At 34.6% G+C, this 14,511-nt stretch overlaps 1 protein-coding gene across 6 annotated transcripts in view; it reads right to left on the reverse strand.

Annotated features, from left to right (window-relative positions):
- SEPTIN7 (septin 7) overlaps positions 1–14,511 on the reverse strand; it is a 113,572-nt gene that overhangs the window by 52,695 nt on the left and 46,366 nt on the right. The window lies entirely within an intron of this gene.

Here is a 14,511-nt window from a genome sequence, read left to right on the forward strand (position 1 = left end):
ATTAAGAAGTTAAAAGCAGCCATGTACACAGAGGGAATTGAGAAACCACAAATAGATCCAGGCCAAACTTTAAGTGAAAGCTGATCTCTAGGCTCAGAACATGCCCAGCTAATCATCAGATGAATGCCCTGACATATAGCCAGTCTGCAAAGACTGGGAAGGTGACTGTTTCTCCAAATGCACATTTTCAACAACAAAAATCACAAGGCATGCAAAGAAGAAGAAAAAACAAAGCCCAGAGAAAGGAACAAAACAAATTCCCAGGAACCATGCCCGAAGCAGCACAAATATTGGCTTTACTTAGATGAGGACTTTAAAAATCAAGAAATTGTAAAAAGGAACCGAACAAAAATTCTGGAGCTGAAAGATACAATAATTGAATTGAGAAATTCACTAATGAGGTTCCATAGCAGAATTAAGCAGGCTGAAGAAAGAATCTGAAAACTTAAAGACAGGACAAATAAAATGACTGAGTCTAAGGAAAAGAAAGAAAAAAGAAGTAAACACAGCTTAAAGGATTCATGGGACACGATCTATGGACCAGTCATGGGAGTTTCAGGAAAAAGAACGAGGGGTGCCAGGGTGGCTCTCTTGGTTAAGCATCTGACTTCAGCTGAGGTCATGATCTCACAGTTCTTGAGTTTGAACCCTGCATCAGGATCTGTCAGTGCAGAGCGTGCTTCGGATCCTCTCTCCCCCACCTCTCTCTCTGACCCTCCCCTGCTTATGCTCTCTCTTTCTCTCAAAAATAAACATTAAAAAAAGAATGAGAAAAGATCAGAGATAATGGAGGGGAAAAAAAAACAAAAATTTTTCCAAATTTGATGAAAGGCATAAAACTACAAATCCAAGAATCTCAACAAACGCATAGCAGGATAAGCACATGATGACCAACGCTGAGACAAACTGATGAAAGCCAAAGACAGAGAATCCTAAAAACAGCAAGAGAGAAGCAACATAACACATAGAAGGAATCCCCAGTAAGATTTTAGCCAATTTCTCAGTAGAAAACTTGAAGGCCTGATGGCAGTGTGATAATACAACTGTCAATTGAGAATTCTGTATCTGGCAAAACTGTGCTTAGAAACTGAAGAGGGGCACACCTGGGTGGCTCAGTTGGTTGAGCAACCAACTTCAGCTTAGGTCATGATCTTGCAGTTTGTGAGTTCAAGCCCCGTGTCAGGCTCTGTGCTGACAGCTCAGAGCCTGGAGCCTGCTTCGGATTCTATGTCTCCCCCTCTCTCTACCCCTCCCCTGCTCACGCTCTGTGTCTCTCTGTCTCTCAATAATAAAGGTTAAAAAAAAATAAATAAAAAAAGAAATTGAAGTAGAAATTAAAATATTCCCAGATAAACAAAAACTAAGGAAATTCATTAATTTCACACTCTACAAGAAATGCAGAAGGGAGTCCTTCAGGTAAAAAGGAAAGGACCCTAGACAGTAACTCAGAGCCAAATGAAGATATAAAAATCTCCAGTAAAGGTAAATGCATGATCAAATATACAAACCAGTATTAATCATAATTTTGGTTTGTAATTCCATTTCATTTTATGTAACATTTAAGAGACAAATGAATAAAAAATAATTGTAAATCTATGGTAATGAGTACACAATGTTTAAAGACATAGTTTGTGACATCAATAATAAAGAGTGGGAGAAGGGCTATCTATGAGTAGTTTAAGTATACAAATAAAATTAAGTTGGTATAAATTCAAATTAAATTATTATAACAGGATGCTATATATAATCTCTATAGCCACAAGGGAAATATCTATAGAATATACAAAAAAAACAAAAAAACAAAAAAAAGGAAATGAGAAAGAATTTATGTGGCACTACAAAAAAATACACTGAACACAAAAGAAGGTAGTAAATGAGGAAATGAATATACAAAAGCTGTAAGACAGAAAAAAAACAATAAAATGACAAAAGTTCAGTTCTTCATTATCAGTAGTTACTTAACAAGTGGATTAAACTCTCCAAAGGCATACTGCCAAAACTGCTTAAAAAACATGATTGAACAATATGCTACCTGTAAGATACACACATGCACAGGTGAAAGTAAAAGTTTAATAAATATATTCTGTGTAAGCAGTAACCAAAAAGTGAGGTGACTATACTCATATCAGACAAAACAGACTTAAGTCAAAAAATGTTACAAAAAGAAAAGATATTATACATTGATAAAAAGGTAAACTCACAAAGTCAACATTAGAATTATAAACATATATACACCAAACACCAAAATATATGAAGCAAACACTGACAAAATTGAAAGGGAAAACAGTTTACAATACTAGTTGGAGACTTCAATACTTCACTTTCAGTAATGGATAGAAGGACCAGACAGGGGTGCCTGGGTGGCTCAGACAGTTAAGGGTCCAACTTTGGCCTAGCTTATGATCTCACAGTTCGTGGGTTCGAGCTCCATGTCAGGCTCTGTGCTGACAGCTCGGAGCCTGGAACCTGCTTTGGATTCTGTGTCTCCCTCTCTCTGTCCTTCCCCTCCTCCTCTGTCTCTCTCTCTCTCTCAAAAATAAACATAAAGGAAAAAAAAAAAAAAGGACCAGACAGAAGATAAACAAATAAACAGAGGATTTGAGCAATGCTGTAAAACAAACGGACCTGAAAAACAGAGAAAACATCACACCCAACATCAGAACACACATTTTCCTCAAGTGCACATGAAACATGCTCCAAGACTGAACATAAAACCAAACAAGTCTTAATACATTTAAAAAGACTACACTCATACAAAGTATCTTTGCCCATCACAATGGAATGAAACTAGAAATCAAAAACGGAAGGAAAATGGAAAAATTAACAAATAGGTGAAAATTAAACAACACTCAAATTAATGGATCATAATAGAAATCACAAGGGAAATTAGAAAATACTATGAAACAAAAGAAAATGAAAACAACATACCAAAACTTAAGATACAGAAAAAATCAGTGCTAAGGAGAATTTATAACTGTAAACACACAAAAATAGATTTGAAATTAACAGTCAAATACATCAAATCAAATAAATAATAGAAATACAGAGAAAACTCAACAAACCCAAAAGTTGGTTCTTGGTAAAGATCAACAAAATTAACAAAGCTTTAGCTGGACTGATTGAAAATAAAGGAAAGACAACGCAAGTTACCAAAATCAGAAAAGGAAGTGTGGTTTACAAAATAAAAAGGATTATAAGAATACTATGGGGTGCCTGGGTGGCTCAGTCGGTTGAGCATCTGATTTCGGCTCAGGTCATGATCTCATGGTTCATAGGTTTGAGCCCCGCATTGGGCTCTGTGCTGACAGCTCAGAGCCTGGAGTCTGCTTAGCATTCTGTGTCTCCCTCTCTCTCTGCCCCTCCTCTGCTCATGCTCTTTCTCTCTCACAAAAATAAACATGTAAAAAAATTAAAAAAAAAAAAAAAAAAGAATACTATGAACAACTGTATGCCAAAAAACTAGATAACCTAGATGAAATACACAGATTAGAAATATACAACCAAGACTAACTCATAAAGAAACAGAAAATCTGAACAGACCTATAACCAGTAAACTGAATCAGTAATCAAAAACCTCCCTCAAAAAGAAAAGCCCTTACACCAAATGGCATCATTAGTGAACCCTACAACACGTTTACATCAGAAGTAACATCAATCATCCTCACACTCTCCCAAAAAACTGAAGAGAGAACATTTACAAACTCATTCTATTTGGCCAGCATTACCCTGATACCAAAGCTGGACAAACACACAAGACATTGGATTTGGCAATGATTTTTTGAACCTTTCCTTGAATCAAGACATGCAACAAAAGAAAAACAAACTGACCATCAAAATTTAAACCTCTGTGCATCAAAGGGAACTATCAGATAAGCCATAGGAGATATTTGCATATCATAAGTGTGATAAGGGATTAATATTCCCAGTACATAAAACTCCCACAATTCAAAAACAAAAAAAAATCCAATTTTAAAATGGGCAACGGTCTTGACTAGACATTTCTCCAAAGACAATATACTAAAGGCCAATAAACACATTAAGAGATGCTCAACATTACTAGTCATCAGGGAAATGGAAATCAAAACCACAATCGTATCATTTCACGTCCATTACAATGGCTATTAACAAAAAACAAAAGAAAAACAAAAACAACACAAAAAAAACAGAAAAAAAGTATTAGTGAGGATGTACAAATTGAAGCCCTAAGGCATTCTGGTGAGAATGCTAAATGGCACAGCCAATGTGGAAAATGGTATGATAATCCATCAAAAATTTAAACATATGATTACCATATGACCCAACAATTCTACTTCTATTATATATCCAGAATAACTGAAAGCAGAGAACTGAACATTTGTACACCAATGTGCACCGTTAATTATTCACAATAATCAAAAAGTGGAAACCCCAATGTCCATCAATGGATAAGTGGATAAACAAAGTATATATATGTATACAATGAAATATTATTTGCCCTTAAAAAGGAATGAAATTCTGATATATACTACAACACGGATAAACATTGAACACATCATAGTAAGAGAAATCGGTGAGACACAAATGGATAACTATTTTATGACTCCACTTACATGAGGTACCTAGAACAGTCAAATTCATAGAGACAGAAAGTAGAATAGTGGTTAGTGGGGACTAGGAAGAATGAAGTTATTATTTAATGCATGTGGAGTTTCAGTTTGGGCTGACGAAAAAGTTCTAGAGATCAACAGTCGTTGGTGATAGCTGCGCAACAGTGTGAAAGAACTTAATGCCACTAACAGTAGCATGGGGTCAATGGCATGAGTTAATAATTGTTGAAGTTCCACTTCCATGTTTCGAGTTTTTAATATTAAGAGTAATACATGCATGTGTACATATATGTATGTGTTAGGTATACACATATGTGTATATATACTTTTTAATCTATTTTATAGTTCAACTATTACATTTTAATATTTATTTTTGATAGAGAGAGTCAAGTGGGGGAAGGGGCAGAGAGAGGGGGAGACACACAATCAAAGCAGGCTCCAGGCCAGAGCCCAACACAGGGCTCAAACTCAAGACCTGCGAGATCATGACCTGAGCCAAAGTCGGATGCTTAACCTACTGAGTCACCCAGGCGCCCCTCAACTATTACATTAAAAAAAAATTTTTTTTAATGTTTTTATTTATTTTTGAGACAGAGAGAGAGAGAGCATGAGCAGGGGAGGGGCAGAGAATGAGGGAGACACAGAATCTGAAGCAGGCTCCAGGCTCTGAGCTGTCAGCACATAGCTTGACGCAGGGCTTGAACTCACGGACAGTAAGATCATGACCTGAGCTGAAGTCGGACGCTTAACCGACTGAGCCACCCAGGCGCACCTCAACTATTACATTTTAAATGCTCCTAATGTTTGTATAAATTCAACAATAAAAAGTAAATGTAGTTTCTCCTTAAATATCTTCCAAATAATTCCTGCAATTCTCAAAATAACCTGTTATCAGTTCAATGTGTATTTTCCATGCTTTCTCTTTCACATGGGTAAACATGAATGTATATATATGAATGGGTTAAATACACAGATAAAAAATGACTCATTACATGCATATTATACTGTAATTTCCTTTAAAAAATTTTTTTTAATGTTTATTTATTTTTGAAGGAAACAGAGACAGACCGAGAGTGGGGGGTGGGGGCTAGACAGAGACAAACACAGAATCTGAAGCAGGCTCCAGGTTCTGAGCTTTCAGAACAGAGCCCGACGCGGGGCTCACTCACGAGCTATGAGATCATGACCCAAGCTGAAGTCTAATGCTTAACTGACTGAGCCACCCAGGCGCCCCTGTAATTTCCTTTTTAAAAATGTCACGTATCATGGCCATCCTTTTCAATCAAAACATGTTGAGCTACTTTAACTTAGTAAGTGTCCAATACTCCACACTATAGCCATAATTTATTCATCCCTTCCTTTTAATGCACATGCAAGATCGTTTTTTTTGTTCCTATAAATAATGCTATAAAAATAAGTATCTATATATATCTTTAAGTACTGTTAACTTGCAAATTATATCTTTGTATACTGCTATTTCTATTTGTCACATAAACTCCCAGAAATTAGATTTTGGATTCAAAGAATATGTACATTTTCAATTCTGATAAACAGGATACTTTCTCCAAAAAGTTGTACCAGTTAAAGCTGAAGAAAACTCCTAAGATTCATGAAGAATTGCATGATACTGTGTATGAGGATCCTTTGAGTGCACTAAATTTAAATTATGAACACAGAGGAAAAAAGTTATAAAGATGATTGAAAAAAAAATTGGGGGACATGTTTTAGAAAAAGAGAAAGAATGCAGGATAAACATAAAGAAGAAAGAGCATTCTCAAATGCAGGGCATCAAAGATTCTGGCAATATTGTTGTGTCCAGTACCTAGAAATGTAAAAATATGAAAGCCTACGAAAGAGTAAGAATAAGTCCTCTGATCCTTAGAAAAAAATGGGGTGGGTTTTTTTTTTAATATATAGTAAATGAGTTAATATATCTCAATTTCCCCCATTCAGTTTACATTATCTTTCCTTAAGGCAGTCTTCTTTATTGTACTTGCCAAACAACTTTTTGAGATAGTTATTTACCATTGAGGAAAACGACCTCAGAGATATTAAGTGACTTGCCTAAGATAATGAAACATTTGGGTATTATGACTTAGACTAAAGTTCACCCAACCTTTCTTCCAAGTTCCCCCACAGTAATAATGCTGGCTTAAGTATCTGGGGAAAGAAATCTATCTATAAACAGATATTCACAGAAAAGTGGTTTTAATTCCAAATATTTTTACCTAGTGATTAAGGTACAGAAGTTCCCCAGGGTTTAAATTAAGATAAACTTCAAAAAACTTTAGAAATATACAGGTTAAAAAAAATCCTAAATTTTCCACTTAATGGATGTGCATGCAACATTTACCCCCGTAGGCAATCTCTTGGCTCAGTATGCTTATCAGCCAAATGAAGAGAACACTACTTATTGAGAATAAGGACTAAAAGAAATACAAATAAGCATCTAGTATACATTTTTTCATACAGTAATACTCAGGTTTTAAATTCAGAAAACTTCCCATCAAAGTCCAAATCGAGGTTTTATCCCTCTTCTTCACAAACATGATTTGTCAATGAAACTAATTCCCTCAGAAATGGCTACTTTAAAATATATGATCACACACCAAAAAAATCAAATTTGAAATTGTTTCATTAATACCAAGTGAAACCAACTTTTAAGTTTCTATAATTGTTAACATTTCTATTTTAGGCTGCTTACTTCCCACGTGGATCTTTATTACCATAATTACCTTGGAAAGGAATTTGATCAATTTCCTCAGCTAAGTTTAAGAAGAAGGTGGGTGTAAATTTCATATTTGGTAATTATATGGTCATAGCTGATTTAATACCCATAAGTTTCTTTCCTCTTTTACCATCACAAGGAAAAAACTTGAATGATACAGTAATTAAATTCGTATCTCTTATTATTTACAGGCTTGCCTTCAACCCTTCAACAAATGCTCACAGGAAGTTATTTCATAGTTGGTAAATAAAATATACAATGAAAATACATAATAAAGTTGAGTATGTATTTGATTCTAGAGAAGTTAGGCTCACGATTTTCCTATTAAAGGGCAAGACTAGTTGCTTTTTGTTTTTTGAGCAATTCTCGTTTTGGGAACAATGATCAAGATTGCTCCCTTAATTCTAAATAGTATGTATCTTACACTACTATAAAACTTCAACATATTGTCTGTTTTTTTTGTACTCAAAAAAATCAGAAAATACCTAACTATACTTTCACTTATGATTTTTCCCTCAGTGAATTTTTTTCTCTATCTTCATTGAAAACTCTCATCACTGACTACATGAAGTAGTCGTAGCTTGTATACCCTAAAACTAAAACTTAGCTTTGGTCAATTATCGGGCAGGAGGTAACTTCCATCCATTCCTAGACAACTCATATTGAAATTAAACCTCAATTCTTATGTCGTATCCCTGAAGGCTGGTTATAATATCAAAAGACAGGTAAACATTTCAGGAAACTTTACCAAGAGTTACAGAGTAAACAATATAGAGTATCACTTGGTCAAGGAAAAGATTTTCAGAATCCAGTTCAACACTGTTCAGATATAACTGGTGTTTCTCTAGCTCTCATCTCCACATTTATGCTTGTAGTTGCTTCTAAGTTGTTTAGACTTGTTTCCAAGCTGTTCTAAAAAAAATTATTTTTAAAAAACTGCTCAATTTCTTCAATTCTGACATACACATTTCCCTCATCGACATTTCTAAAAAGGAACAACTCTCATAGTCAAAATGTTTATTTCCTGTCCTATTTATTTTTTCAGCATCTTTTTTTTTTTAAATCATTTCATTTTTTCCTCATGATAAGTGTACTCTTTAATCCACATCCCTTATTTCCCCCATCCCCTCATCCGCCTCCCCTCTGGTAATCATAAATTTGTTCTTTACAGTTAATAGTCTATTTCTTGATTTATCTTTTTTTTTTTTACCTTTGCTCATTTGTTTTGCTTCTTAAATTCCACGTGAATAAGACCATATGGTATTTGTCTTTATCTGACTTATTTCACTTAGCATTATACGTTCTGGTTTTAGCCATGTTGTTGCAAATGTCAAGGTTTCATTCTTTTTTATGGCTGAATAATATTCCAGAGTGTGTGTGACACACATGGATAAAGAAGTGTGCTGTGTATATGTGTGTATAGATCTGTGTGTATACACACACATACACACATATACATTTACATATACAGATAAAGATGTGTGTGTGTGTGTGTGTGCATACATACACAACACACTTCTTTATCCATTCATCTACAATCCATGGCAATTATAAGTAACGCTGCTGTAAATGTAGGGGTGCACATATCTCTTTGAATTTGTGTTTTCATATTTTTTAGGTAAATACCCAATGTACAATTACTGGACTGTAGGGTAGTCCTATTTTTAACTTTCTGAGGAACCTCCACACTGTCTTCCACAGTGGCATCACCAGTGTGCATTCCCACCAACAGCGCATGAGGATTCCTTTTTCTCCACATCCTCACCAACAGTTGTTGTTTCTTGTGTGTCTGAGTTTAGCCATTCTGACAAGTGTGGTGATATCTCACTGTGGCTTTGATTTGTATTTCCCTGATGATGACGCTGAGCATCTTTTCATGTGTCTACTGGCCATGTGGATGTCCTCTTTGGAGAAATGTCTGTTCATGTCTTCTGCTCATTTTTAATCACATTACTTTTTTGGGTATTGAGTTCTATTAGTTCTTTATATATTTTGGGTACTAACCCTTTACTGAATATGTCATTTGCAAATATCTTCTCCCATGCAGCAGGCTGCCTTTTAATTTTGTTGACTATTTCCTTCACTCTACAGGAACTTTTTATTTGCATATAGTTTATTTTTGTTTTTGTTTCCCTTGCTTCAGGAGACACGTCTAGAAAAATATTGCTACAACCGATGTAAGAGATTACTGCCCACGATCCCTTCAAGGATTTTTATGGTTTCAGGTCTCACGTTTAGGTCTTTAATCCATTTTGAGTATATTTTTGTATATGCTGAAAGAAAGTAGTCCAGTTTCATTCTTTTGCCATCTAGCTGTCCAGTTTTCCCAACATCATTTATTGAAAAGACTTTTTCCCATTGTATACTGATTCCTCCACTGTCAAAGATTAATTAACCAAATAATTGGAGGTTTATTCCTGGATTTTCTGTTCTATTTCACTGATCTATGTGTCTTTTTTATTATAGTACCATCCTGTTTTAATTACTACCACTTTGAAATAGAGCTTGTAATCTGGAATTGTGATACCTCCAGTTTTTTTTCTTTTTCAAGACTGCTTTCGCTATTCAAGGTCTTATGGGGTTTCATACAAATTTTAGGATTTTTTGTTCTAATTCTATAAAAAATGCTGATATTCTGATAAGGACTGCATTAAATCTGTATATTGTTTTGGGCAGTATAGAAATTTTAACAATATTTCTTCTACCAGCTCATGAGCATGGAATATCTTTCAATTTCTTTGCGATGTCTTAAATTTCTTTCATCAGTGTTTGAGTTTCCAGAGTACAGGTTTTTTCACCTCTTTGGTTAAGTTTATTCCTAGAGAGGCGCCTGGGTGGCTCAGTCGGTAAGTGTCCAAATTCAGCTCAGGTCATGATCTCACGGTTCGTGAGTTCAAGTCCCGCAATCGGGCTCTGTGCTGACAGCTCAGAGCCTGGAGCCTGTTTCCAATTCTGTGTCTCCCTCTCTCTCTGCCCCTCTCCTGTTCATGCTCTCTCTCTCTCAAAAATAAACGAACATTAAAAAAAATTTTTTAAAGAATTCGGTATTAGGTAATGTGTTCAACAGAGAATGAGAGAACCAGATGAAGGAGTGTAAAGGTTGGTGGGGTAGCTGAGAGAGGTATGAGAACCTAAAGGGGAATACAGGAGAGAACCCAATACTGTGAAAAAGGAAGACTAAATGTTAGGTATGGAGGCCTTAATCCCTACAACTTCGTAAAGAAAGGAGGCAATGCTCTCACTGGTGATCTAGAAGGGAACCTCAGACATGTGTTGTGTGTTGTGGACCCAGGCTTTCTTTCCCTCATACTAGTATTTTCTACTTTCAAATCTTTCTAAAACAAACATGTATTTTTTCCTCATTGTGAATAACCAAAAAGCATACTGTAAAATAGGTAAAATTACAGAGAAACAAAATTCTAACAAGTTAAATTTGAGTCACCTAAAAATGAGGTATGTTACCATTTTGCTCTCAGATGTTTAAACATCCTCATCATGCACAAGGTCACAATAATTCACAAGTAGGGTCCCATGTAGACAAGAAATCCATAACCATTTGACTAACAATGATTTCTTCCAATAATAATTTTTCTTTTACTTGCCCTGATAGACTTTAAGATCATATTGAAAACTGAAAACAATGTCAAATTCTGAATATATAATATCCTCAGAGAGCAATGTGAAATATTACATACTGCTTTGCATGAAATACAATTCTATAAATATTATTAATCACCTACTATGTACCAGGCACAAGGGATTAAAAGGGCAAAATAAGACAGAACTCCAAATCTCACTGAATTTACAGACTAGCAGGGAAGACAAACAAGTAAGTAAACGCTATGAGCTCTATATTTAGGTACGTTTAGGATGGTAGAAAACACAGAAGAGTGACTTCTAAATCCGATGAGAGTTAAAGAAGGTTTCCAGAAAGAGGTGACAACAAAGCTGGATCTTGAAGGATAAATAAAACCTAGCAAAATAAAGGTACAGAAACAGAAGAAATCATAGAAAACAGAAGTTTGAGTCAATGCACTTTATCTGGGTAAAACACCTGTTTGGGCTTCAGCCCTACAGGCACTAAATCAGTCTCCAGGGCTAAGGCTTGGGAGCCACAAGTGATTCTGCTTTGCTGCCAGTGGTAGAGAACCACTGGCCTGCATACTGAGAGAGGAAGGCTTAAAAAAGGGGGGGGGGGGGGGGGGATTTAGGAGGAGGGAAGGGAAAAGTGAGAAGGAAAACTCTTAAGATAACTTTCAGAATTTTGGACAACTAGCAAAAGCATATTATAGTGGTTATTAGTGCAGCATTTAACTTCAGGCTTTCCGGATGAGAACCTTACCTTTATAGCATGATTACAGTGAGCGAGCAAGATATTTGAATTATTTTCTCTCATCTCAACTTAACATAATACATGAACTGTGAGAAATAAACTAGGTAAGACGTGTGAAACCTAAGCACAGTTGTACCAGTGTACACAGTAAGTACTCAATAAAAAGTACTTTTTCTCTGATATCATTTAATGAGATTAAAAATACAGGAAAATGTGAGAAGAAACAGGATGAATTAAGATAAGGACATTCTGAATTTAAGACCCGTTTCAAATTAAAAGTCAAAGATTTTACAAGAATACAGAATTAGAAGAATTAAAAGTCACTTAACAGCTTCAAATTACATCTTAAGGGTTTTAAAAGCCAACTTTAAAAGATGGGTATAAATCTTTAAAAGGCATGGATGACTTTAGAAAAATAGACCCAAATTTATATACAAGTACTATTTTCCCTAAAGTGAGGAGAATTTGAATTTGAGACAGTTTTGAACATGGCTCCAGAGTCTGAGTCATGTGGTAGGTAGTAGCTTCTTGGAATGTTCTCTATGGGTAGTGCACTCCTCTTGTTCTTCACTTGTTCCTCCTAGCTGACATGTAAAGACGCTCAGAGCTGAATTAACCACCTTAGACTAATGAAGTATCTTGGGAAGAGAGAACATGCCAGCGAAGCAACAAACAAGGAAGTACCTAGGAACTGAGAACTTAAAGCGGAGCTATCACTTCAGTCTATTCAACTCTGGATTTTAAAATAGAGGCAGAAAAAATTTCTATCTTGTTCATACACTGGTATTTTAAAGTTCCATGATTTATAGTCAAATTTAATCCAAATAACAATATTAACAAGATAAGCAAATATAACAACGAAAACCTAAAAGTCTCATTTCAGTAAGACAAAGAATTAAAAACACAAACTAGACAATATTAAAAAATACATTTTATGAATATTAATGCAACAAATAACATGTCACCAAAATATATATTATCATATATTAATCCAAGGAGACAACTGGGAATTCAGTGTTAAGTTTTTGCTGTGTTTCCTTAGATTGTACTAACTGTATCTCTCATTTAAAAACTTCGATTTATTTGAAAGTTTCATATGAAGACAAGAATAAAAACAGCAACAAAACTTTTAAAAAATGCATAAGGCATAACTTAGAAACAACGAGTTAACAGAATTTCCACAGTGAAAGACTAATACACCACTCAGATACCAACAAACCAAGTGGTTTAAAAAATGGAAATGATCTGAATTAATACGCTTGATTCTCAAAAATAAATATAAAATTCCTACCCAGAGAATGAACATATTTCCCAGTTACCAACAGATTACTGACACAATCTGATCACATATTTGGCTACAAAGAAAATCAATCAATACTGAAAAATACAGAAATCTACAACATATTCTCTGACTACAATTCTGTTAATAGATATTAACAACAAAAGAATAACACAATCCGCCTGCCCATATAGATACAACATACTATCTTTCCTCAACTTCTCTTATCTGAAAAACCTCTCAAATACAAACAAAATGAGTACTACATATGAAAACCTAAGAGCTATGACTAAAGTGGTGTTCAGAGAAAAACTTGTGCTTAAATACGCCTGAAGAAAACAGATTAACCTTCAGAGTGGCTCTTGGTGAAACTGTAAACCAGTATAGCTTTTCTGACAAATACATACCATGGAATACAATACCACTTAATTCCAAAGAATGAGGTAGCTCCTTATGTACTGACACAGATGTATGTATTAAGTGATTGGGAAAAAACATTCACAGAACAGCACATATAGTATAGTATGGTATCATTTATATAAAAAAAATCTACATGGGAATCATTGACATACATGAAATTATAGAATAATGCCAGAAGACCTGTAACAACTGAATCATGTCACTAGAAAAGGGAATGGTACCAAAGGAGAAAGAAAAAGGAACTTCACTTTCTTATTAAATGTCTTTAGAATTTACAATTTTTAGAAAATATAGAACTTTTCTTTTTTGAGGAGGAATAGACATGTGATACATATGAGAATGGAGTACAAGGGTAAGGTTGGCAACAAAAGGACTCTACAGGGTCCTAGCATCAAAATAAATAAAAAGGGATGTTGAATGTAGTGAAGCGATGTCTGAGTTTGGACATTAAATTATTAATTCCTACTTACATTTAGTACAGCAATATTTACTTCCATGCCAAGATGTCAGATATCCTATAATCACAAGACAAATTATAACAGCCTTGTCCAAATATTCTCAAGGGTGACTTAGAACTACAATCAATCCTTGGGGCACCTGGCTGACTCAGTTGGTGAAGTGCATGACTCTTGATTTTGGGGTTGTGGGTCCTAGCCCCCCCGCTGGTATAGAGATTATTTAAAAATAAAATCTTAAAAAACAAAAACAAAAAAACTCTAATCAAATCTTGCTCATTGTGCTTTACTAAACGGAAAGCAGTAGTATCACCAATGCAAAATAATAGAGAGCTATAATTCGTCCCATCAACTCACTCTAACATAGAATTAGTGGAAACGACCTCAATCAAATTTATCACTTTATTTAGGAAACATTTAAGAATAACACAATTCAAAATTCTACATCCTATTTTAGGAAAGCAAATTATTCAATAAAATATAAACAGAATGCCTATCTGCAACATTTTATATTTCTTCATATTTTATATTTTTTCTTTAGATGTATAAAATGTGTTAACATTTTTTATTTATTTATAACTAATATCTTAGATCTGTTAAGTGATCCAAATTAACAACTATTTTATATTTGTTTGACTTTGAAATGCACCATATATATGTTCTGGAACAAAGTCATTATCTTTCCCTCATTTTACTGAACTTTAAAAACA

The sequence above is a fragment of the Acinonyx jubatus genome, chromosome A2 (assembly GCF_027475565.1).
Source record: "Acinonyx jubatus isolate Ajub_Pintada_27869175 chromosome A2, VMU_Ajub_asm_v1.0, whole genome shotgun sequence".
Lineage (NCBI taxonomy): Eukaryota > Metazoa > Chordata > Mammalia > Carnivora > Felidae > Acinonyx > Acinonyx jubatus.